The sequence below is a fragment of the Rhinolophus ferrumequinum genome, chromosome 11 (genome assembly GCF_004115265.2).
Source record: "Rhinolophus ferrumequinum isolate MPI-CBG mRhiFer1 chromosome 11, mRhiFer1_v1.p, whole genome shotgun sequence".
Classification (NCBI taxonomy): Eukaryota; Metazoa; Chordata; class Mammalia; order Chiroptera; family Rhinolophidae; genus Rhinolophus; species Rhinolophus ferrumequinum.
Genome location: NC_046294.1, coordinates 51,824,299 through 51,847,886, shown reverse-complemented (window position 1 = coordinate 51,847,886; position 23,588 = coordinate 51,824,299). Strand labels below are relative to the sequence as shown.

Below are 23,588 nucleotides of genomic sequence, written 5' to 3'. Positions count from 1 at the left end.
ACAACAATAAAAATCCTTGCCTTTGTGGGTTTATATGCTCACAGGGAATCTTCATTCATTCATTCACTCATTTATTCAACAAGCATTTTTTTTATCTTCTAATATGACTCCGGCCCTAAGCCTGAGTAGCGCTTTATCCCTGCCCTCAGAGTCCAGTGGGAGAAAGAAGACATGTCCCCGTTCCTCCCCCGCCGTCCCTAATGTAGAGAATATAGAAGAGGGGCACATGGTTCAGCTCGAGTGGTTCAAAGAAGGTTTCTGAGAGAAGACGACAAATAAGATGAGAGTGGAAGAATGAACTGAGGAGGGAGAAAGGCAGTCCAGGTCGTGATGAGACAGAGCCTAAGGCCTGTTCAGAGGAGATTCATGAATGAATGAAACCTCCCCAGGAGAACATGAACTCCGTGAGACATGTCCTGGGAACTGCAAGTCCTTTCCTGTTGCTGGAGTTTAAAGTGTGTGGGGACGAGGGGCAGACGTGGGGCTGAGGAAGGAGGCAGGGTCTGGACGTGAGCTAGGCCTGGCTAAGGAGCCTTGTACTGATGACAGAAAATCTGTGGATCACTTTAAACAGCAATGTGACATGGTCTGATTATGTTTTATTTGCTTAATAAAAGTGTATTTTTAAAATTACACAAATGATATATGTTTATTTTAGATGACTAGTGTCTTTTTGTGGGAGCAGGGATTTCGTTATGCTATTTCTGTAACTGGTAACGTTGCTCATCTCTTTCTGCACTGCAGTGGAAGAACCTTCCTCATTGGATCTGACACACAGACGGTTCTCAGTTAAGATTTGCTGTTAAAATTCCATGGACACTGGTGAGGTGCAGCCATCTTAAGCAAGACCATGATCTGGCCCAAATATGCCATTCTGAGAAATTGGAGCTTCACCTCCTAACTGGGAATATTTAACAATTCCCACGGCCATGTCATTGCCACTATATTTCTTAAATCTCCTGTCTGTTTTATATATTAAAAAAATACTTTTATTGTGGAAAAATTCAAATATTAATGTACATAAAAGTAGAAAGCATAGTGTAATAAATCCTCATGCACCTGTTACCCAACTTCAATAATTAATAACTGACAGCCCATCTTATCTCATTTATATCCTTCCCAATCCCCAACTACTATGTTATTTTGAGGTAAATCCCAGACATCGTGTCTTTTTGCGTGTATCTCTGAAAGATAAAAACTTGTTTAACAACACATGTACAATTATTACACCTAACAATATAAAGAATTATTCTTTACTGTCCTTAAATGTACAGTCAGTGTTCAAATTCCAGTTGTCTCTTTTTTTTTTTTTTAAGTTGGCTTATTTGAATCATGATCTAAACAAGATCCACATTTGTGTCGGGTTGATGTTTCCCACGTCTCCTTTTACCTTTTTTCTTTTTTTTTCTTTTCTTACCTTCCTTGCTGTTTAACTGTGGGCTCCTAAGCAGAATGGGGAAGTTTGAAAACAGCAGTTTAAGGGCGCCATTTTCCTTCATGTTCACCTTCATGGTTTTTTTTTTCCTAATCCTTGATAATTTTTAAGGTAAAAGAATTGTATATCGGGGCCGGCCCGGTGGCTCAGGCGGTTAGAGCTCCATGCTCCTAACTCCGAAGGCTGCCGGTTCGATTCCCACATGGGCCAGTGGGCTCTCAACCACAAGGTTGCCAGTTCGATTCCTCAACTCCCTCAAGGGATGGTGGGCTGTGCCCCCTGCAACTAAGATTGAACACGGCACCTTGAGCTGAGCTGCCACTGAGCTCCCGGATGGCTCAGTTGGTTGGAGCACGTCCTCTCAACCACAAGGTTGCCGGTTCAACTCCCGCAAGGGATGGTGGGCTGTGCCCCCTGCAACTAGCAACGGCAACTGGACCTGGAGCTGAGCTGCGCCCGACACAACTAAGACTGAAGGACAACAACTTGACTTGGAAAAAGTCCTGGAAGTACACACTGTTCCCCAATAAAGTCCTGTTCCCCTTCCCCAATAAAATCTAAAAAAAAAAAAAAAAAAAAAAGAATTGTATATCATTGTTGTAAAACATTCTTTTAATTTGCAGAGCATGTCTGTTGTTGCCTGCTTATTTTTAGCTTATCAGCTTTATCCAAGCGTTGAGATACATGGTGATCACATCATACACCAAAATGAATTCTAGATGCAATAAAGGGTTACATGTAAATAAATAAAACCATAAAAAACTAAAATATAATATTGAACATATTTTTAGAATGGGAGGATGTAATCTAAACAGAAAAGCAATGGAAGATATCACAAAGAAAAATATCAGTGGAATTGAATATATGCTAATTTAAAACTTTTTGGTCAACAAATACAAAATGAAAGGACAAATGACATAGTGGGGCAGGAAAACACTTGCCATCTATGAGAGATAAACGGGTTAATGGCCTTAATGCATGTGACCTGGTCTAGCCTGCCGCTGGGTCCAGATGGGTTCACTCCCAAGATTAGTCCACGTCTTAGTCCTTTAGATCCCATCTTCTTGATTATCTGGAAGTTGTGTTTTTTCCTCAGGATCTACTGCCCCAATTATTGACTTGAGGGTGAGATTTTTACCTTTAGTCCTTCCTTTCTGTCTGACTCAGAAGCTCTGCTGGGCCACCGCTGACCTCATTCCCACTACCGATGTCTGGCCCTGTTCTTCCCCTCCTGCAATCAGGAAAACACCATCTACTTCTTCTGACTGACTATATTCCAAGGGGTTTTCTGAAGAGGAGCTGCTGGGCCCCTAATGAGCCCGTTCTTTTCATTATATCACAGTCCTTTTTATCCAAGAACTCAAGAGCATACTTAGGATGAAGGAAGAAGGAGGAAAGGGCAAGGCAGAGAGTGATCAGGTCCTATGCGATCTAAAACTATACCCACTCTGACTCCCAGGACCTACTGTCTGAATTATTTCCTGACTGTAAGTGACAGAAGCTGATGCTGACAGAGTAAGCAGGAAAGGGTTTTATTCAAAGAATGTTGGGTAACTCATGGTATTGTTGGGAAGACTGGAGGAAACAATCTTGAGGCTAAGTTTCCAAGAAAATCACCCCAAATTATGCAGCACAATTGGCCTAATGGGAAAACAGGCTGCTGCCTCATCACCACTCAGCAACTATGTGCTGTCAGGAGCTCAATCTGACTGCAACCACAGCTGACAAAGGCATCAATGCCACTTCTGCATCAGGAACTCAGCCTTACAGACCATTCCAGTCTCTCCAAACCACGTGGCTCTGCTACCATCCTCACCAGCAAAAGACTGCATTATGCAATCTTTTCCTTCTCATTATGCCCTTCTTCACCGGAATCGCACACAAATGTGTCTGATTAGAAGAGTGCAAGTCGCGTGCCTGTGTCCTAGCTGCAAAGGAGGGGGAGAGGGAACGAGTCTTCTGTCTTCTATTATAACTTGGTGGGACGAAGAAAGGGAAAACTCTCCTAACATCAGAAGTGTGTTCAAAAGGCACTGGGTACCAAAATTCAGGACAAATGTCTACCAGAATGAATGACTTAGGTTAAGTATGACAGGGGTTGGTTTCTTTTAAGAAAAGAAATATACCTACTGATTAAAATATGAAGTTATATCCCCACAAGGCTTTATTTCATGTAGGCATTATTTGAATTGCAAAAGATTGGAAACTATCCAAATGTCCAGTAATAAAGGTTTGGTTTAATAAAAACCATGGTGCAACAAACCATGGAAGACAATGCACCTGAAAATGAAAGAGGAGGAATAATCTCTACAATCTATGTAAGTGAAAAAAGAAAAGTGGAGAATGATATATATAGTATCTATGTTTTCTGTAAGAAAGGGTGGGGATATATATGGTTCAATTATAGAAATTGCCATTTTTGCTGATAAATGGTTACTTATTGGTGATTTCATACAATTCAATATAATATAGGATGGAGGAGACAAAGGTGTAAAAGAGACTTCTCTGAATACATTCGTTATGTATTTTTGGCATTGGAATCACATAAATGTGTTTTACACATTCAAAAAATTAAATTTGATTTAAAATGACAATTCCTAAGATTTTAGAATAAACTAAAAACAACGAACCTAACTGTATATCAAGTTAATAATGTAATTGCACAGAGAAGACAATTATTTCAAGTGATTCTACAATATAGTATATTGGCTGTACTAAATATATATATATATATATATATATATATATATATATACACACGTACATACATACATTGGAATATATTTTAAGGGCAAAGACAGCTGCGAAGAAATCTAACTTGGCAATAGTTATATTGCCAGTAGAAGTCTTTATATTAGTATTTTGAAACTATTTTCTATATAGTGTAGCATAAGGTAATAAGTAATTATGTTAATGTTGTAAAGAACCAAGGTTTTCAGTATAAGAGAATAGAAGTATAACTAACTTCAAAGGCATTAATAGAAATAAATCAGTATTAAATTTTAATTAGATGTATCAATATAAACTCATGACTTTTTTCTTTTCAAAAATATATCCTATTTCTGTACTTACAGAAAGGCCTACAAGTACTAAAATTCATGGGCAATGAGCCACCTCTGGTGCCTGGATTGTGGTCCCTAAATGACATCCCCTGTTTAAAGGAACCTGAAATTCTTGGATGGCTGATTGCCAGTCTGGGGCAGCACATGTACAAGATGAGGCTGGGACTTCTTGCTGAGCCAAAAACTATGAAATTATCAACGTGGATGAAAAAGGAATCACATCCTAAACCTGACAAGCTCAGGGGAGGCCTGCACCGCCAGCCTTACAAACTCAGAGACCCAAAGAGACCACACAGGATGATCTGAACATAAAAATTCCTGACTAAAAGCTAGTCACGATGGATAGTCACATCCTGGCCCTGTAGCTTCCTTGACAAAGGTCAACCTTTACCTTAAGTGAGCCTGTCGGTTGTCTTTTTGCATCTAGGATAACACACCTTTGAAATGGCAGAGTAATCCCCTTTTTCTGGACCCCTCAGGGCACAACATACTACCAGAGATGACACCACAGAGCCCCTCATTGTTCTCTTGTTGCCCATATCCCATTTCTATGTGCTGTAAATGTTAATTATTAATGATCCTGGACCTACCAATGTATAAGACATATGTGTCTCTCCATTTTACTTTTTATCCAATCTCAGAGATTTTCCAGCTTTGCTTCCCTTCCCCCACTTAATCAACCAGTGGATTTCATGCAACCCTCCTTATGTCTCCTCCTTTGATTCTAATGTATAAAATAAGCTGCAAAATTGCCGTTCTCCGGAGCATTTTCTCATTCTGTTGAAATTTTGGTTCCTGGCAATTGGTCAGTTTGGCTCAAATAAACTCATAAAAATTCTCTACAGGTTTGGCTGTTTCTCACACCAACACCAAAAATCTGTGGGTTGTATGAAAAGGACTCAAGAGCCAACATGAGGGGCTCCACTTGGCCAAAGATGGGACAATGTAAGTATCAAAAGAAGTAGGGATTCGATTTCATTGAAATACATGGAATACATAAAAGCCTAATGAGTTCAGTAACGGTAGGAGCAGCACCAAAACAAAGTAACAGACTCATTGGTTATCACTGGCAGTTACTACATCACAATCCTCACTCTGAAAATAGGCAACTTAAAGGAAATGAGGGGGCAGACGGATGGCTCAGTTGGTTAGAGCACGAGCTCTGGGCAGCGGGGCTGCCAGTTCGATTCCCACATGGGCCAGCGAGCTGCGCCCTCTGCAACTAGATTGAAGTCAGTGAGTTGCCGCTGAGCTCCCGGATGGCTCAGTTGGTTGGAGCACTGGCTCTTAACCACAAGGTTGCCAGTTCGACCATCCAAAGGATTGTGGGTTGAGCCCCCTGCAACTAACAATGGCAACTGGACCTGGAGCTGAGCTGCGCCCTCCACAACGAAGATTGAAAGGACAACAACTTGACTTGGAAAAGTCCCGGAAGTACACACTGTTCCCCAATAAAGTCCTGTTCCTCTTCCCCAATAAAATCTTAAATAAATAAATAAATAAATAAATAAATAAATAAACAAACAAACAAAGGAAATGAGTAAGCATTATCCTGCCTTTTCAATTCAATCTGTATTTCAGGATGACCAAAATAACCCTAATTAATGAGGAAAAGTTGTTTACAGAAGATTCCCTGTGGGAAGAATGACAGAATTAGAAAAATCACCATTTTGCCATTGTAATAATATAATTGATTAAGGCAAAGATCAATACAGGAATAAAGCATTACACGAAAGGCTTATGGAGCACTTTACAATGGACAGATCTAGCTGACACCACCTAAATCCGCTAATCAGTCTTAACGTCACTAAGAGTGGGACAGCCAGACAATATGTGCTTACTGACATTCCCTTTATGGAAAAGAATAAATTTAAAAATCTGAATCTAATAAGGCCTTTAGAACAAACTTCCTCAATTTATAGAAATGTAGGAGGTAGAGGCTCAGGTTTAAGTGATGCCACAAGGACATAAATAGATAAATCTAGAATGTCGGCTATTCTATAGAACAATTAAACTAGTTTAATCAACAAGCCAATGGCATGGAAAAATAAAAAAAGGTGGGGTGAGGTGGGGAGAGACTGTTCTAGTTTTTAAAAGACTCAAAAGACATAACCATCAAATGCAATGTGTGGATGTCACCTGGATCCTGATTCTAATGAACCAACTATAAAAAAGGTATTTCTTTAGATATATCAGGGAATGAGGAAAATAGTCTAAGAATTAAATGATATCAATGAATTGTTACTTTCGGTAGGTGTGTTACTCGCAGTGTGATTACGTAAGAAAATACAGCCAACCTTGTTTTATTGCATGTCACTTTATTACACTTCACAGGTGTTGCATTTTTTTTTACAAACTAAAGGCAAGACTCCACCAGCAAAAAGATTACGACTCCCTTCATTGCGATACTTGCTTTATCGCGATACTTGCGTTTTTGCAGTGATCTGGAGCCAACCCCACAATTATCTCCAAGGTATGTCTGTGTTCATATATTTTAGAGATGCAAAATGAAGCATCTAAAGAAGAAATAACATGAGGTCTGGAAATTGCTTTAAAATACTTGCACAGAAAAAAGAGAGGGATATATGAAACAAGTGTGGCAAAATCCTAATAATTGTTGAATCTGGGTAGTGGGTCTTTTCTTATACTAGTTTTTCTAATTTTATTTGAAATTTTTCATAATATAAAAGATAGTGGACAATTCAGCCTGACCCTTGTATTTCAATGGAGCAGATAAATGAAAAAAGTGATTGCAAAACAGGCTAACTTGCTGTTCTTTAGTTGTCAGCTCGCACTATGTGGTAAAAGCACATCTGATGTCAGTGATCGCACCTGCGACGATGTTACCCAGGTGAAAGGAAGGGCTGTTGGTAGGTGTAACAATTCTTTCTCACTTCTCTTTTCTGCTGACACCTGAGGTGGCACCTCAGCAAATCCAAGCAGGGTACAGAGCAATGTTTGTTTGCATCCTCAAACTGCTAATCCCTCTCCGTGTCTTTGCTGATTCACTGGGGAATAATTTTTGGTCCTGTAAGTAGATCTCAAGATTTAAATGGAACTTGGAAGAACTTAACAAGCACGTTGATTCTGTACAGATCAGCCCTCATCCCACCTCTCCCGACACTTCCTTCGTGCCTGCCTTGTGTGAGTTTAGATTAGACTGAATTTGAGGAAGAGCCTCATGGAAAGGGGTTGAAATATGGAATAATTACTTAGAAAGAATATGATATTTTTTCTTAAAAGACCTGTTAAAACTGGGCTGAGCCTCAGATTTTTATTGTCTGGAATGGTCTAGCAATAATGACAACCGTCTTTGGCCTCTGTCAGGGCATCTAGCGTTTTTGCCTGCCCAGCATCCCTTCCCCGTCTCCTTGTAATAGAATATTCTTCCCTTTGGGGAAACCTGTATGTTTGCGTAGGGCTGGTGCTTTCCTTCTGCATGGGGTGGGCAGACCTAGCTAGTCAGATTTACCTCGTTTCCTTGACCAGAGAAGTTAATACATAGATGGGCGCATGGCTCTAGCTGGGCACGTTCAATTCCATCCAGAGTTTTCAACCAGATCTTTTAGAGAAAAAGCTCTTTATCCACTGAGTTGATAAAGAGGCTGGCTACGAGGCTTGGGTTGCTGGTGGCTGTAATGGCCTTCACAGAGAGAAAGCCAACAAAACAGAAACTCTGGAGACATGGAAAAGGAAACCGTCCTTAATCATTTGAACCTTTGGTTCTAACTATCCTGAAGTAAGTAAGATTCACTTCTGGGTTATTTAAATGTGAACAACAACAAAAAACTGCCTTTTTACATTTTCTCCCTTAGTTAGTTTGAATTGGGTTAGTGTCATTTCCAGGGAAAGTCTTGATTGGCATGGGAGCTGCATCATTCATTCCATTAACATTGATTAAGCTGTTGCAGTCCTTTGACACCCTGGAGATACAGACAGGAAAGACAATCCTTGTTTCAAGGTGCTACAGTTATGATACAGTAATAATAGATGACACTTATACAGTGCTTAATGTGTTCCAAGCTCTAGTCCAAATATTTTACATGCACTAACTTATTTAATTTTGTACAACAACCCTTTGAGCTAGGTTCTGTTGCTTTTTCCATTTCAGAGATAGGGAAAATGAGGAATTAAGAGGTTAAGGAAATTGACCAAGTTTACCCAGTTCAGAAGTAGAAGATTTGGGATTCAAACCCAGGTAGCCTGGCTTTTACCAACACATTCTGGAGCTTCATTTATACCTATGGCTCAATGTTGGAGTTATCCTGAGAATACTCAATAATAATGGCTACCATTCACTGAATGCTTACTATGCGCCCAGCCCTGTGCGAGGTGCATTTCTGCCTTAGCACATTAAATCTTTTAAAGACAGGGGCCAGCCCGGTGGGTCAGGTGGTTAGAGCTCTATGTTCCTAACTCCAAAGGCTGCCGGTTCAATTCCCACATGGGCCAGTGGGCTCTCAACCACAAGGTTGCCAGTTCAATTCCTCGAGTCCTGCAAGGGATGGTGGGCTCCGCCTCCTGCAACTAAGATTGAACACAGCACCTTGAGCTGAGCTGCTGCTGAGCTCCCAGATGGCTCAGTTGGTTGGAGCGTGGGCTCTCAACCACAAGGTTGCTGGTTCGACTCCCACAAGGGACGATAGGCTGTGCCCCCTGCAATTAGCAACAGCAACTGGACCTGGAGCTGAGCTGCGCCCTCCACAACTAAGACTGAAAGGACAACAACTTGACTTGGAAAAAAAAAAATCTTGTAAAGACTTTAATGCAACAAAGATTGTTTATTGTATAGTTGAGGAAGCTGAGGCTCAGAGAGGTTAAGTGACTTGCCCAGATCACACAGCTAACAAGTGGTAAAGCGTGAATTTGGATCCAGTCATGTCTACCTCCAGGGCCTTTGCTCTTTATGTCATATTTCTCTCAAAAGCCTTGCCTTCCAGGTTTCCACTGGAGGTGTAGCCTGTCTAAAATGCTTATGACTGGTTGCCAGTGACTAGGGAATGGAGTCAACCCCGGGAGTCCTCTTACACCAGCGAGTATGGCATATTTTGCTCACAGCTGAGCTCTTGGGATTTGCACATACCTTGCAACCTAATACTCCTGAAACTGTATCTGCAATAGTAGCAGAGAGATTAAGAAGCTCTTTGTAAGTGTCCCTTTGGGAGAATAAAAAGGATGTTATTTATTTATTTTTGTGGCAGCCACTCCAAGGTTGAAGGCGAAACTTGCTTTTGTTCTGATTCCTGCCTTAGGCCAGCTGTGTCAATAAGAAGTCTGTTGGATGAGGTGTGTGTCAGGTGTCCTGAGAAGGAAGTGCACATTAACTAGAAAGCTAGGGAACAGAAGGCAGTAACTGGGTGGGCAGATTGCCTGTGATCCACACCGGCATCCTTGTCTAATGAAACCAACCCCGATACAGGAGAAGCTCTTCCTGTACCTCCACATAACCAGCTCTCGGGAGTAACTGATGCTCTCCATCCCTTCTGGAAAATGTAGCAACTAAGGCACATCTGTGTGCTTCAGCACCCAAACATTTATTGAGTGCTGACCAAGCTTTTTATATAGATTAACTCATTCAATTCTTATAACAACACTATTTTACAAGTGAGAAAAATGTGGCACAAGGAATTGCCTCAGCACCAATTGAGTTAGATGCTTACAAGGAGTTAATGATGTCTGCTAACAAGCCAGTTTTTTGTGTTTTTTGTTTTTTGCCAGGCACCCGGGGTATAATTTAATTGCAGTGTAAATCTGTGAAATATGAGTGTAAAACGTTGAGTTATTGTTTCTGTGAAAACTAAGTTGAATGTTTTGAAAGACTTAAGAAAGGTGAGTTTCTAAAAAAGAAAAAAATGCTATTGCATTAGGTCTGAGCAAGACCATGTTCTTTCCTGTCTCTGTAACTGCCTGTTGCTGCCAGTTCAGGGCTTTTGCTTATATTGTCCTCTTTCAAATGCATCCTTCAGGATGACCTCCTCTGAGGAGTCCTCTCTGGTAGCCTGAGTTTTACCAGTGCTGCTACTCTGTAGTGGAGAGTTGCTAAATCTCTCTGAGCCTTGGAGTCTGCATCTGTGAAATGGAAGTAGTGATATCTACTTCCTGCAGGATTGTTGTAGAGATTCCGTGCGATGACGCTTGCAAGGTTAGCCGTCCATAGTAGGATATGTATTCAACAAATGGCAATAATGACGTGTGCTTGGTCCTATGCTGGAGCTAAGGGAACAGATGAAGGAGATAGTCCCTGCCTCCAGGAGCCACAGACTAGCCCCGGACTGCCTGCTTTGGGCTCCACTTGCCCTGTAGTGAGCTGAAGCAGATTTTCACAAATGTAAGTGGAAACTTTTCTAGATGTTTTTAGACACCGATACCATTATGTCATCCAAGTTCTTCGCGTTTGAATAACTCATCCTGAAGGCCTGGAGTGCATCAGCACAGATCTTTTCCAGACACGACTTTCCTACACTTAGTCACAAAATTATTTGTTCTGAGGCCTACAGAGAACATAGGGATGGTTTTGAGAGGAAGATTTCCCGATCCGTGGAGACCACATGGAGCCGGCTCTGGAATCTCTTCAAGTGGACTTCAAAAATCATGGTTCTACCATTCATTGGCTATTTGACCTTAGGAAAATTACATAATGACGCTGAGTATCAATTTCCTCCTCAGAAAAGTGGGGGATAATAATTCTCTTATCAGAGGAGGGTAATAAGAAAGAGATGAGATGAAGTGTCTAGTGTCCAGCACAGCAGTTGGCATATAATTGATACCTAAAAAATGTTAGTTTCCTGGCAGGTGAATGTAAGTAGGTAGGAATGTCGTGGGCACACACCTAACCTATGAGCTGAGGAATTGCAAGCAGGCCTTTCTTCAATGATTTCTTTGTGCCAGCATCCCAGAGATGCTGGTCTGGCTAATCTGTCGGTCTGATCCTGCTCATAGTCTCTTCTTAGTTTTCCAGTGGAAATGACTAATAATCAAATTCTTATTCCATTATTTAACTTGTAGGGTTGTCTTGAGTGAGGTAATCGGTCTCAGGGAGCCTCGTTTCTTTATTTATAACATGCAGCTACAAGTGCCTACTTTACAAGAGTGATGAAAGGAATGGAAATAATGAAAAGTGTCAAAGACAGTGCTGCCACTCACGGGTACTCAATGAATTGTGGCCAGTCAGAGTAGAGTAGGAGGCCTTTTGTCTGAACTAGAAGTTGGTCAATTGATAGAAAAAGTTGATTAAAACAGGGAATCTTAAAAAAAAAAAAAAAAAAAAAGATAGAACTGTCCCTTCCGTTACCATACCCTTCTCTTATTTGAGATCATCTAACCTGTTAATTTCATCCCTAAGGGTAGCTCCCACCCCCACTCCTGGTCTATAGAAGAGACATGCGTCATCCTTGCCTGTCTTACAAAGGCTAGAAATACTGCTCCAGACATAAAGTTTGGTCTGCAGCCTTGCAGGTTTTCCTGCTCACAGAGACCAGATAAATGACCACAAGTTGGGGTAGGAGGAGAAGAAAGAGGGATGGCATTCACCATGGACCACAGAAGAGGAAGATGTGGAGAAATCTGAAATGGGGGAGGTGGTTGGAGAGAGAAGGAACCATAAAGCAGGAACTGCTTTGGTGACTGACTAGCTGTTCCTCATGTCCTTTCATGGTGGCTGACTAGCTGCTGTCTGAGGTGGACTATCCACTGCCCACAGGATTGGGCTGTCCCCTGAGCATCTGATTTGGAATGAGACTTTTTGTCCTGGAGACCTGGGCAAGCATTCCTTCCCCATCGGACCCTTCCCATGTTAGCAACATTGACTCTTGTAAGCCCCAGAACAAAGGGTAAGGGAGGTGGTCTCCTGGAGGGGTTATGTTGCCCTGAAGGGACATCCTTACCCCCTTGTCCAAGTGAGAATGGACAGAACCAGTTTGACTTTGCCTTCACACCCCATCTTGTTATGCAGATTGCAGATTGTAAACTCTATGGATTTAGGGCTCTGTGTTTCAAAGTCACCCTGGAGACTTACCCCCACTCTGAACTGGGACCATCTGGTCAATGCAAACTCTACCTGCCAAAGATGACGCTCATATTGTAATCAAATGCACACCTTTGATTTAGTTGTTCTTACAGCTTAAAATTAGACCTTGTTGTCAGGAAAAAAAAAAAAAAGCAACTTAAAAGCAGTTGTGTTTCAGTGCTATTCAGATCTGTGACTGACCCCATTTTTAAAAATTAAAAATGTGGTATCGGTTGGTTGTCACATTTCTGTGTCTTGTTCACACTCTTGTGAGATGAGCTTGGAGATGTGTTTTCTGAGCTGTGAGCACGTGGAAGAGGAAGGTCCCTGTGGCTGAAGGCATTGACCAGCCCTCAAACAGAATTCCAGAGGCATAGCCTTTGCTGAGATTTATTTTCACATGATGAAAGGAAGATGGAAAAATAGACCTCTCTTCAAAAGGAATGGATTATGGAGGCAAATAATTATGGAGGTTGTTTATGCTGGTGTTCTCAATGGTTTTGCCACCACTACCCTGGTGATAAAAATGAGCTATAGAGCTGAAATCTTGACCGTCAATCCTCCCCTCCCATTCCTGTGTGCAGAGCGTCTAGCTGCCAGGGTCCTCCCCACAGCCTTGCAAGAAAGCTGGTGGTTTATTCAAAGGAAACGGAATATATTAGGACTATCCTCTGTGCCTGGTTTTTAGGATTTGCAAATATAATGGCTGGTTCTCTGCCTGCTCATTATAAAATGAAGCTTTCAGCTTCCCAACCCTCCTCCCACCCAGAAGTCACAGGCAGTGCTCCTCTCCCCTCATTCTCAAGCATGTATAAACCATCAAAGATGACCAGACACTGCAGGGAAATATAAAGGACAAGATAAACTAGCAGGAAAAATAATAATACTGGAGGAAGCAGAGATAACTCAGGGGAACAAATCAAAAAACTAAATAGATTTAAAAGAATCATCTCATTAGTAGCCAAGGAGAAGGTGGTGCAGCCACAAACTAAGAATAGGCTGCTTTGAAAAAGGAAAATCTCAAAGCTCAAAGTAGAGGCTTTCCCAAAGTTGACTGACGACAATCCTAATCATTTATATGACATTAATAATGATGTGTGAAACAGAAAGAAATTTTTCTAAACTATCAACAAAGAATGAATTTTGATCCATCATAGAGATCAGACTGAATTATTTTTCTCTTCTCTCTATTGACAATGATATTACAAAGTCATTGTCCTATGAAGAGGCTATCAAAAGTAAACAGCTAAAATTTGTAGGAAAAAAAGTATACAGAGGTGGGTCAAGCAGTTACTTAATAAAAGTTTTGCATTAGCCTGGCCATTGGTGTTTTGAAAGCCTAATTTACTGTAACTTTTTTTCACTCTAAATGAAAATTTACTGTCAGATGTAATTTTGTATCCATAATTTAATATTCTTTTTCTTAAAAGAAAACGGTCTTTTAAGAAAAAGAATATTTGCCCCCCAGTTGTCTAGGTTTCAGGCACCATGAAAACTGGATGTGCCCCTGGCAGTGAGCTATATTGCTTGTAGATGGAACAGAGAAGGTGGCAAGCAATCTGCAGAAGGATTTCAATTCAGTTAGTTTTCAAACATAGATCCTCACTAGCTATTGTTTATAGCTACACATTGCTACACATAGGTGTGAAAACTAGAAGATACACATCCAGTTTGTGAGAATGGTTATCATGGGGTGTTCTATTTTTTACTTATTTTCTGAAGCAAAATGAAAAAGTGTTAACATATTTATTTTGAGCGGTGGACATATGGACGTAATGTTATTCTCAGTGATGGTCTCTTTTCAATTTAAATTGTATAATTGTACAATCAGATTCCCTCAGAATTTGGAAGGCATTCTCGATAGTCTTCTGGTGTCCAGTATTTCTCAGGACAAATCTTATGGCAGTCAGAGGCCATGCTTTGCCGGTGACCGTCTTTTCCTCTCCTTATGCTCGTGGTCCTGCTATTTCACAACAATCTGAGTGTGGACCTTGAGTCCCTCATCATACTAGATTTTTGTGAACTTTCCAACCTGAAGACTCATGTCCTTCAGCTCCAAGTATTTATTTCCTATGAGTTCTCTGTCCATTTTGTCTTCGCCATTTCTGTTCTCTTTCTGGATCTCCTGTTAGTCAAATATTAGACTTCCTATTTTTGTCTTCCATTTTATGTAGGGTTCCACACCCCCTTCCATTTTATGGAGATTTCTTTTACTATCTTACAACCCTTTTATTAAAATTTTTGGCAATTATATTTTTAATTTCCAAGATTTTTTTTTCATAACATCCTGTTTATTTTGGAGATGCTCTGTCTTCTATGAGGATACTAATGAAATGATTTTAATTATAACAGTTTGTGTTGTTTTGTAAATGAGGCAGTTTAAAAACACATACCAATGTTGGATTTTTCTTTAAAGAGTCAGTGTAGTGAGAGAGTCTACCCATTATAAAGTTGTTGAAATCTTGTAAGGTAGATACGAAAACATTTCAGGAGTCTGAAATACATTTTCAAAAACTTGGAAGAGAAACCGGAACACGAACAGGCTTCTGCAATGGGGATATGGGTGAGTTATGATTTAGCCACTACTGTGTGTCTTAAAGTCTAGTTATTAGAAAATTGTAGGACAAAAATGCTGCTGTTGTAAATATATGTTCTTACATGTTCTATAATACTTAATAACCTTAACAAACAAAAAAGGAGAAGCTAAACTAACAGTAATTTTAAATTAAAGAGGAAGAATATCAGCAATTGAAAATCTCAAACTCATGACAACACGATAAGGATTTAATATTCTGACAACAGAGCCCATTCCCCAAATTAACAGCTTTCCAGCCATCTGAGTGACGGAGGGGATGAGCAGTAGGAGCCAAACTGCGGTTGTGAAGACTGGCCTGGCAGCCAAATTTGTTAGTGAAATACTGAATTTCCAGTCTTTAATAAACTCTAGTAACAGACGAATTATAGTTTATGAATATCACATTTCAGTAATGGATAATTCACTTAGTAGGTTACTAATGAAAATGAAAGTTTATAAGATTATGAATTTTGGGGTCAGTTTGAGGCCCATCATTAAGACTCAGGCCCATCAGTAAATGCCCTTAAATCATTAAAAAAAATTTTTTTTGTTTATTAACATAGAGTTGACATAAAATAGTATATTAGTTTCAGTGTACAACATAGTGATTTCACATTTATATCGCTTACAATTGGATCAGCACACTAAGTTTAGTAACCATCTGTCACCATGCCAAGTTATTACAGTGTTATTGACTATATTCCCTGTGCTACCTATCCACTACATACAACCCGTGGCTTCTTTATTTTATAACTGGAAGTTTGTACCTCTATTCCCCTTCACCCCCACCCTCCTTAGCAACCATCAGTTTGTTTTCTGCTTCTATGAGTCTGTTGTTTGTTGTTTTGTTTGTTCATTTGTTTTGTTTTGTTTAGATTCCTCATATAAGTGAAATCAAATGGTATTTGTCTTTCTCTGTCTGACTTATTTCACTTAGTATAATGCCCTCTAGGTCCATCCATGTTGTCGCAAATGGCAAGACTTTATTCATTTTTATTGCTGAGTAATATTCCATTTTATATATATATATATATCATATCTTCTTTATCCATTCATCTATTAATAGACACCTAGGTTGCTTCCATATCTTGGTTATTGTAATGCCAGATCACTTTAAAGAATCCCTTACACAGGGGGAAAAAGCATAGAGAATTAGAGTCAGAAAAGGCTGGTTTTAATCCTTACTTTCCAAGTGTGAGAACTTAGCTCATTTGAGGGCAAGAATCTTAACTCATCCGAGCTTCAGAGTCTGTGAATTTTACAGTGGTGGCGTGGACCTGGCTCATATCAGTGTTAGAGAACAGATTGTTCAGTTTCCAGGAATTTTGCAGATCAGTTGTTAAACCACTGGTAACTTGATATCAGCTAGTGTGGGAGTATTATATCATAAAAATCAGCAAGGACTACAAATCAGGAATTTTTTCCCCCCTAGAAAACTGGTGTACCAGCACACCATTGTTTCATTCCTTAGTCCCCTCCAAAATATCACCAACTTCTGTGAAAAGGGAATAATGATTCTTCTGTGAGGATTAAAGTGTTTTGGTATTGAAGCAAAGCCAGGTGATCAAACATTCATTTTGCAGGGTGGCTACCAGGCTGATCACATTTCATTCCCATGGTAGCCGATAGTGGTAGATACTGTTATCCTCCTTACGTTTTTGGAAATACAAAAGAACAAACTGCTGAAACTCAAAATATTATGGATGAATCTCACAGCTATTATATTGAGGGAAAGAAGCCAGACACAAAATGATACATACTGTATTATTCCATATACATGAAACTTAAGAACTGATAGGAGTTCAAGAACTGATGGAAGGTTATAGATGCCAGAAGAATGCTTATCTCCAGTGGGGAGGGGAGTGGTAACTGAGAAGGGGAGTGAAGGAAACATTTGAGTGCTGGAATAGTTCTCTGTTGTGATCAGATGGGGATTACACAGATGCCTAAAGATGCAAAACTGCATCATGTAATATACTTAAGATGATTATACCTTAAAATAAAGTAATTTTTTACCTCAATAAAAAATTTAGTAAAAGAGATATTGGGTTGAAATTAAAAAGAGGAAGAATATGAGAAAGTATGTTTTATCAGCTGGAAAGCACTGTTCAAACCTTTGTTGCTTTTATTATTCATTAAGCTTAAGGAACGCAGAGCTGCAAAGTCTCCTTTACCTTAAAAATCTGAGATGGTCTTTGACAGGTCCCCCTTCTCCTGGGGCCACTCGCTGGCCACTCCTCCATCTCTCTAGGATTCGGTTATCCTTTTCTGCCTTTTTGTTTTTTTTTAAGGATTTTTAATAAAAATATAGTTAACATACAATATTATATTAGTTTCAGGGGTATACCATATACATTTATATACAGGTGTCTACATTTATATACCTAAAGAAGTGATCACCACGATCTGCCTGTCTTTTAGTGTTAGCATCCACAGAGTTCTGTTCTTATAACTCTCTTCCACCTACATGCTGTTGACCATCTCTGTAGTTCCAGCTCCCATCATGGTTTCCTAACCTCCCGGCCACAGCTCTTTCCCCCTCTAGAGGTACTTTCCTTACGCAGGTACTTTTCTTGGCACTGGGCCACCTCAGTGAATGAAGCGAAGACGTTCGCCTTCATGGAACTTACGTGCCTAGATCTCTCTCCCTAAGACTCAGTCTGTCCCAACTTGTCTCATCATCTTTGCCCCTTGATTCTCTCCACCCCTAAACCTGTTCCTTCCATGTATCCCCCATTTCTGTGATGGGACTGTCATTCTCTCAGAAACCTGGGAGTCACCCCTGACCTGTCTCCAATAAATCACCATAGGCTGACTATTCTGGGTCCTCCTGCATCTTCATCAAAACTCTTCGTCTGTGTGTATTTCCACTGCCCTGGCTCATTATCACCCTTTCTCATCTGGCTTACTAACTGGTGTCTCTGCCTCCAGTCTTGTTCCTACCTATCATTCTCTGTACAGCAGCTAGAAGATGATAAAATGCAAATCAGAACTGGTTGCTTTCTGCCTAAACTTGTCCAGTGGTCCGGCCAGATGGAAGTCTAAATTCCTTACTTTGTCTTCATGCCCCCAGCTGTCAGGTGATGAGCACGGGGGCTGAGACCTTCTAGCATGACCTCAGGCAAATTGTTTTTATCCTCTCCATGCCTAACTATAAAATGGGAATAATAGTACCGACCTCATAAAGTTGTTGTGGGGATTAAATGTGTTATTGCACAGAATGCAGTAAGATAGTGCCCCACCCCCTGTAAATACTCAAGAAGCTCCAGTTGTCGCTCACAGGGTTGCTGTAATGTTTAAATAAGTGAAAATACCTAAGAGGCTTCTCACAGCGCCCAGCCTGTCTTAAATGCTCTGCAGTGTCAACATTCTTCCTCTCTAGCCTCACTTCTGGCCCTTCTTCCATACAAACCTGACTCAGCCCTGCAGGGTTGGCTGTGGTTCTGTCTCTTACACCTCCAGACTTTGGTATGGGGGTTCCTCCCTTACTACCTTTTTCCTGGTCGTCTCCCACCCATCCATGAAGTCTGCTCAGCTATCAGCCCCTGGCTGTCCCACCCCAAGCTGGATTGGTTGCTCCTCCTCTGCCTCTGCCTCTTAGAACCTGCTCTTCTATCACAGCACATGGTAACTGCTTATTTAAAATGCACTGAGAAGCATCCATCAACAGATGAATGGGTAAGCAAAATGTGATATACGCATACAATGGAATATTATTCAGCCTTAAAAAGGAATGAAGTATGGGTACATGCTACATGGTGGATGAATTTTAAAACATTATGCTAAGTAAAATAAGCCAGACACAAAAGGACAAATATTGTGATTCCACTTATATGAGGTGTCTAGAATAGGCAAACTCATAGAGACAGGAAGTGGAATCCAGGTTATCAGGGGCTGAGGGAAAGGGGGACTGGTTTCAGAGTTTCAGTTTGGGATTATGAAAAAGTTCTGGAGATAGGTAATGGTGATGTTTGCACAATATTGCAAATGTACTAAATACGACTGAATTGTGCACTTAAAAATGGCTAAAATGGTAACATTTACATATAAATTTTACATATATATGTTAAATTTATTTGTATATATATATATATACACACACACACACACACAAATGTACAGAGAAGCAATTTAACCTAGTTGTTCTAATCTTGGCTCAAAATCCTGACTTCACCAGGCTGTGTGACCTGGTGTAAGGTATATATAAGTTCTCTAAGCTTCAGCTTCTTCATCTATAAAAATAGATAATTTTCCTTCATAAAGTTATGTGAAGTAACGTACATAGACTACTTCATACAGAACCCGGATAAGGGTAAAGAAGCACTCAATAAGTGTTTGATTATTATTTAACAGTGATCTTTGGGGTGTAGGGTCTATATCTCTGTCATAGTTGTATCCCAGGTACTTAACATAATAGGTGCTCAGTGCTTGGGTGGGAAATGAATGAACTGCTGAACAGTTTCCTATTTCAAGCCCCTACCTTTAGCAATTTTCAAGTGTGATCTGCGAACCCAATGAGGTTCCCAAGACCCCTCAGGGCATCTGTATGGTCAAAACTATTTTCATAATAATACTAAGATGTTATTTGCCTCTATCAGTCTCATTCTCACACGTGTACAAAAAGTTCATTGATATAGTTTCAAATTCCCCATTGCAAACAGCCTTTAAGAAACTCCCAGTAGTCAAGTTTTGGTGTAGTATCAAAGAAACATGTGCACACTTATCTGAAAAAGCAATTAAAATACTCCTCCCTTTTCCCACTACATATAGGAGAATGAGTTTTCTTCATTATACTTAAGCCCAAAGAGTATATTGCAACAGATTAAATGTAGGAGTAGATAGATATGAGAATCCAGCTGTGTTCTATTAATCTAGGTAGTAAAGAGATAACAAAAATATAAGCAATGGTACTCTTCTCACTAAATTTTTTTTGTTTGAGAAAATACAGTTATTTTTCATAAAAATATATTCTGTATGTTAAAGTATAAAGGAATTATTAAGGTGACTTTAAAATAAATTAATAAGTATTTAAAAATTTCTCAGTTTTTATTTCTAATATGGGAAATATTGATAGATAGAGCCCATATGAACAGTGTTCTTTGGAATCCTCAGTAATTGTTAAGAGTGTGAAGAAGTCCTGAGATCAAACATTTGAGAACCGCTGTCCTTCTTTGCACTTGGATCCTTGCCATCCCACCCAAGACAACTGGCCTCCAGCGTGTGCTTTAACACTCCACGCGATGAGGAGGTCAGCACTCCCTAGAGCAGCTGGTTTTATCTTTGGACTCTGCTGCCTGCTAGAAAGTTCTGGCAATGAATCAAAAAACCTATGTTTTGGAGACTCCCACGAACTGGTCTTCGAGCATCCACTCCTTCGTTTCACACGTTGTAGTTTGGAAACCTCTGCCAACTTTGGAAGTCAGTCATCAATTGCCCTTCATGGTGACCCCAGAGGGCATCAGCCTGCCCTTCGGGTGACTAAAGTGCACATGTAGTTTTCTGAGTCAGCCAGTGATTTGTAGGAAGCATTGCCAAGCCAGATAACTCCCAGCTGCTTTTCCAGGAACCAGAAGATTATCTCCAGTCCCACACTGTATTTGAGAAACTCATTATATTGTTGCTCTTCTTGATAATTTTTTTCCATTATAAATCATATATTCTTGCTCCGGAAAATAAATAAAGGAGAAAAAAAAGCCTTAAAAAGGAAAATTGGGTGACAATTAGCTCTGACTTTGTCTTGGCATCTCCCTTTCAGGCTTGCCCTGAATGCCATTCTTTTCTAACAATCCCTCCAAGCAGATATGTGCACTCTGCCTCCAGAGGTCTCCTGGGTCGATGGGCCGCCAGCCACATGGTGGAAGAGGCAGCTGTTGGTCAGTCCAAAGCCCCTTAAGGACAGCTGAGGAGGGCACTCAGAGAGAACAGGAAGCTCCCGAGAAGGATCCTGGTACTTCTTCTAGCTGAAGGCACTTTAGGTCAGATCTCTTCAGGTTACGTGGGGTCACAGGGACTCTACGACAGCAGTGATAATTAATTTCTTTCTGCATTTTTTTTTTGCATATAAAATATGAAGTTCTTCCAGAAATTCCACTCCTGAGAATCTATCTTAAGGAAATGATGAGAGATTTAGGTGGTGTTATGTGTCTGTCATTATTCATGACGAAAACAAGCTACCTGTTCTAGAATAAAGATTTAGTTTAAAAACTATCTGGAAGGGGATATGGAAGCATATAGGAAATCTCTGCATCTTCCTCTCAATTTTGCTGTGAACCTAAAACTATTTAAAAAAAAAAAAACAATTTCTTGGGTGGCCGGATGGCTCAGTTGGATAGAGCACGAGCTCTGAACAACAGGGTTGCTGGTTCAATTCACACATGGGTCAGTGAGCTGTACCCTCCACAACTAGATTGAAAGACAATGACTTGGAGCTGATGGGCCCTGGAGAAACACACTGTTCCCCGATATCCCCCAATAAAATTTAAAAACAAAACAAAACAAAAACAATTTCTTAAAAAAAAAATACCTATCTGTATGATTGTATATTCTGTGCTGGTTAAAAATAACAAATGGCATTTATAAAGTTTTTTTAATGATGGGAAAATTCTCAACGTAGAGTGTTAATTGCCTAGTATATGACTAGCATACAGTTTTTAAATAAATATTTGTTGATTGAAAATTGAAAAAAGCAGAGTAAGAAACTGTACTTTAGAGTCTTGATTATATAAATATTTTTGTAAAGAAGTAAAAAAGGTTATCCTAATGGTTGGTACCAATATATCTTATATGGAGGAAACTGTCTTTGTGAAAACTTTGAAATGCCCCGCAGGCACAGATGTCAGCAGATGCTCAGCTCAGTTGAGAGGGAAGCAGCTTTGCATGAAGCAAAGAGAGAAATTTGGTTTATTGCTTATGAAAAGGAGGGTGAGGAAAGAAGCTATTGGTCAGCACTCATAATGGCAAATAGAAATTTAATTTAACTTAAGGGAAAAAACGCTGGTGGTTGAATTTAGGGACTCAGACTTTGAAATCCATGTTTGAGTTCTCTCTCCATTTCTTGATTTTCTTTTGTCTTGGTTCACTCTCAAGCAGGCTCTCCACACATGGTGGCAAAGATGGCACTAGCAATACTAGGTTGACCTTTCTACCCGTTCAATGATCCCTAGAGCAAGAGTCCTTCACTCATAAGAATGCCTACTTGCCTGTCCCTCAATAGCAGTCTGGCCAGGGAGATGGAATGAACTGATTATCTGGGTGTGGTCACTTGTTTGGATCACAGGCATAGGGTGGGGTCAGCCCTGCTTAAGTCATCCTGCTCAAGCCATTCGGAAGTTCCAAAAGGTTATTGGGGAGAGGGGGGCTGTTCCTGGCATGGAGCTTCTAAAACCTTTGGAATTTCCTGAGTAATAAAAGTGTCTTTATTTTTCATGAGTTCCTTGGATTACTCTCGAGTTTATGCTAATGAGGTGACTCATTGCAGGAGCCTATATAGCTTCTGGATGAAGACAGGTCCCCAGAAAGACCAACCACTGATTAGGTTGGAACTTTGAGTCAGCCCAACCCTCAGGGAGGAAAGAGGGGTTGGAGATTGAGTTTCATCATGAGATCCATGATTGAATCAATCATGCCTATACAATGAAACTCTAATAAAACTCTGAACACCAAAGAGCTTCCTGGTATGTGAACATATTGTTGGGAAGATGAGGTGCCCTTATTCTGTGGGGAAATGGCTCTGTCTTCAGAACCCTCTTAGACCTCACCCTATGTGTCTCTTCATTTGACTGGTCTGATTTGTATCCTTTATACTAAAATTGTCATTGTAAATATAGTGCTATCTTCAGTTTTGAAATTCATTCGAGTGAATTATAGAACCTGAGGGGGGTTGCAGGAACCCTTTGGATTTGTAGCCAATTGGTCAGAAGAATGGGTGGCCTGGGACCCCACTTGCTATTGGTCTGAAGTGGGGGAAACCTTGTTGAGGACTGTGTTCTTAAGGCTGTGAAGACTGACGATAACTCTGGGTGTTTAGTGTCAGAATTGAATTGCAGTACACCAGCTAATGTCAGGACAGCCAGGGTTGAAATAGAATAGGTTTGAGTCTGATCCATACAACACAGAAGAGCAGAAGAAGAGGTGTGGCGCCAGGAGCTCCGCGGTCAGGTGGCTATGGTAACGGAAGACCACTGGGAAAGAACTGAAATCTTGAGGAGGGCTTTGGATTTCCACAAGACATGGAATTGGAGAGAAGAGTTGTTTGTTCACAAACTGGCCTTGTACATGGAGGGTGGGAAGAGACCAAAAAAAGAGGCAAACCATTCCAGATTGGTCAGTGGCAATTTTAATAAGCAAGGGCACTTAATTTATGAGGCGATCTCAAGACAAGTAGATCTCCACACCCTCCTGCCAGAATCTTCAAAGTTTATATAGAGGCCTTCACTGGGTTTAGTCACATATACCACCCAGAGGGTCTCAACAACCCCCTACTCTCTCAAGGCTGTCCTTAGAACAGCTCCC

The 23,588-nt window shown here is 40.3% G+C and overlaps 1 long non-coding RNA gene across 1 annotated transcript in view; it reads right to left on the bottom strand.

The window, feature by feature from the left end:
* Positions 1-23,588, bottom strand: part of LOC117031247 (uncharacterized) — a 46,443-nt gene that overhangs the window by 9,022 nt on the left and 13,833 nt on the right. The window lies entirely within an intron of this gene.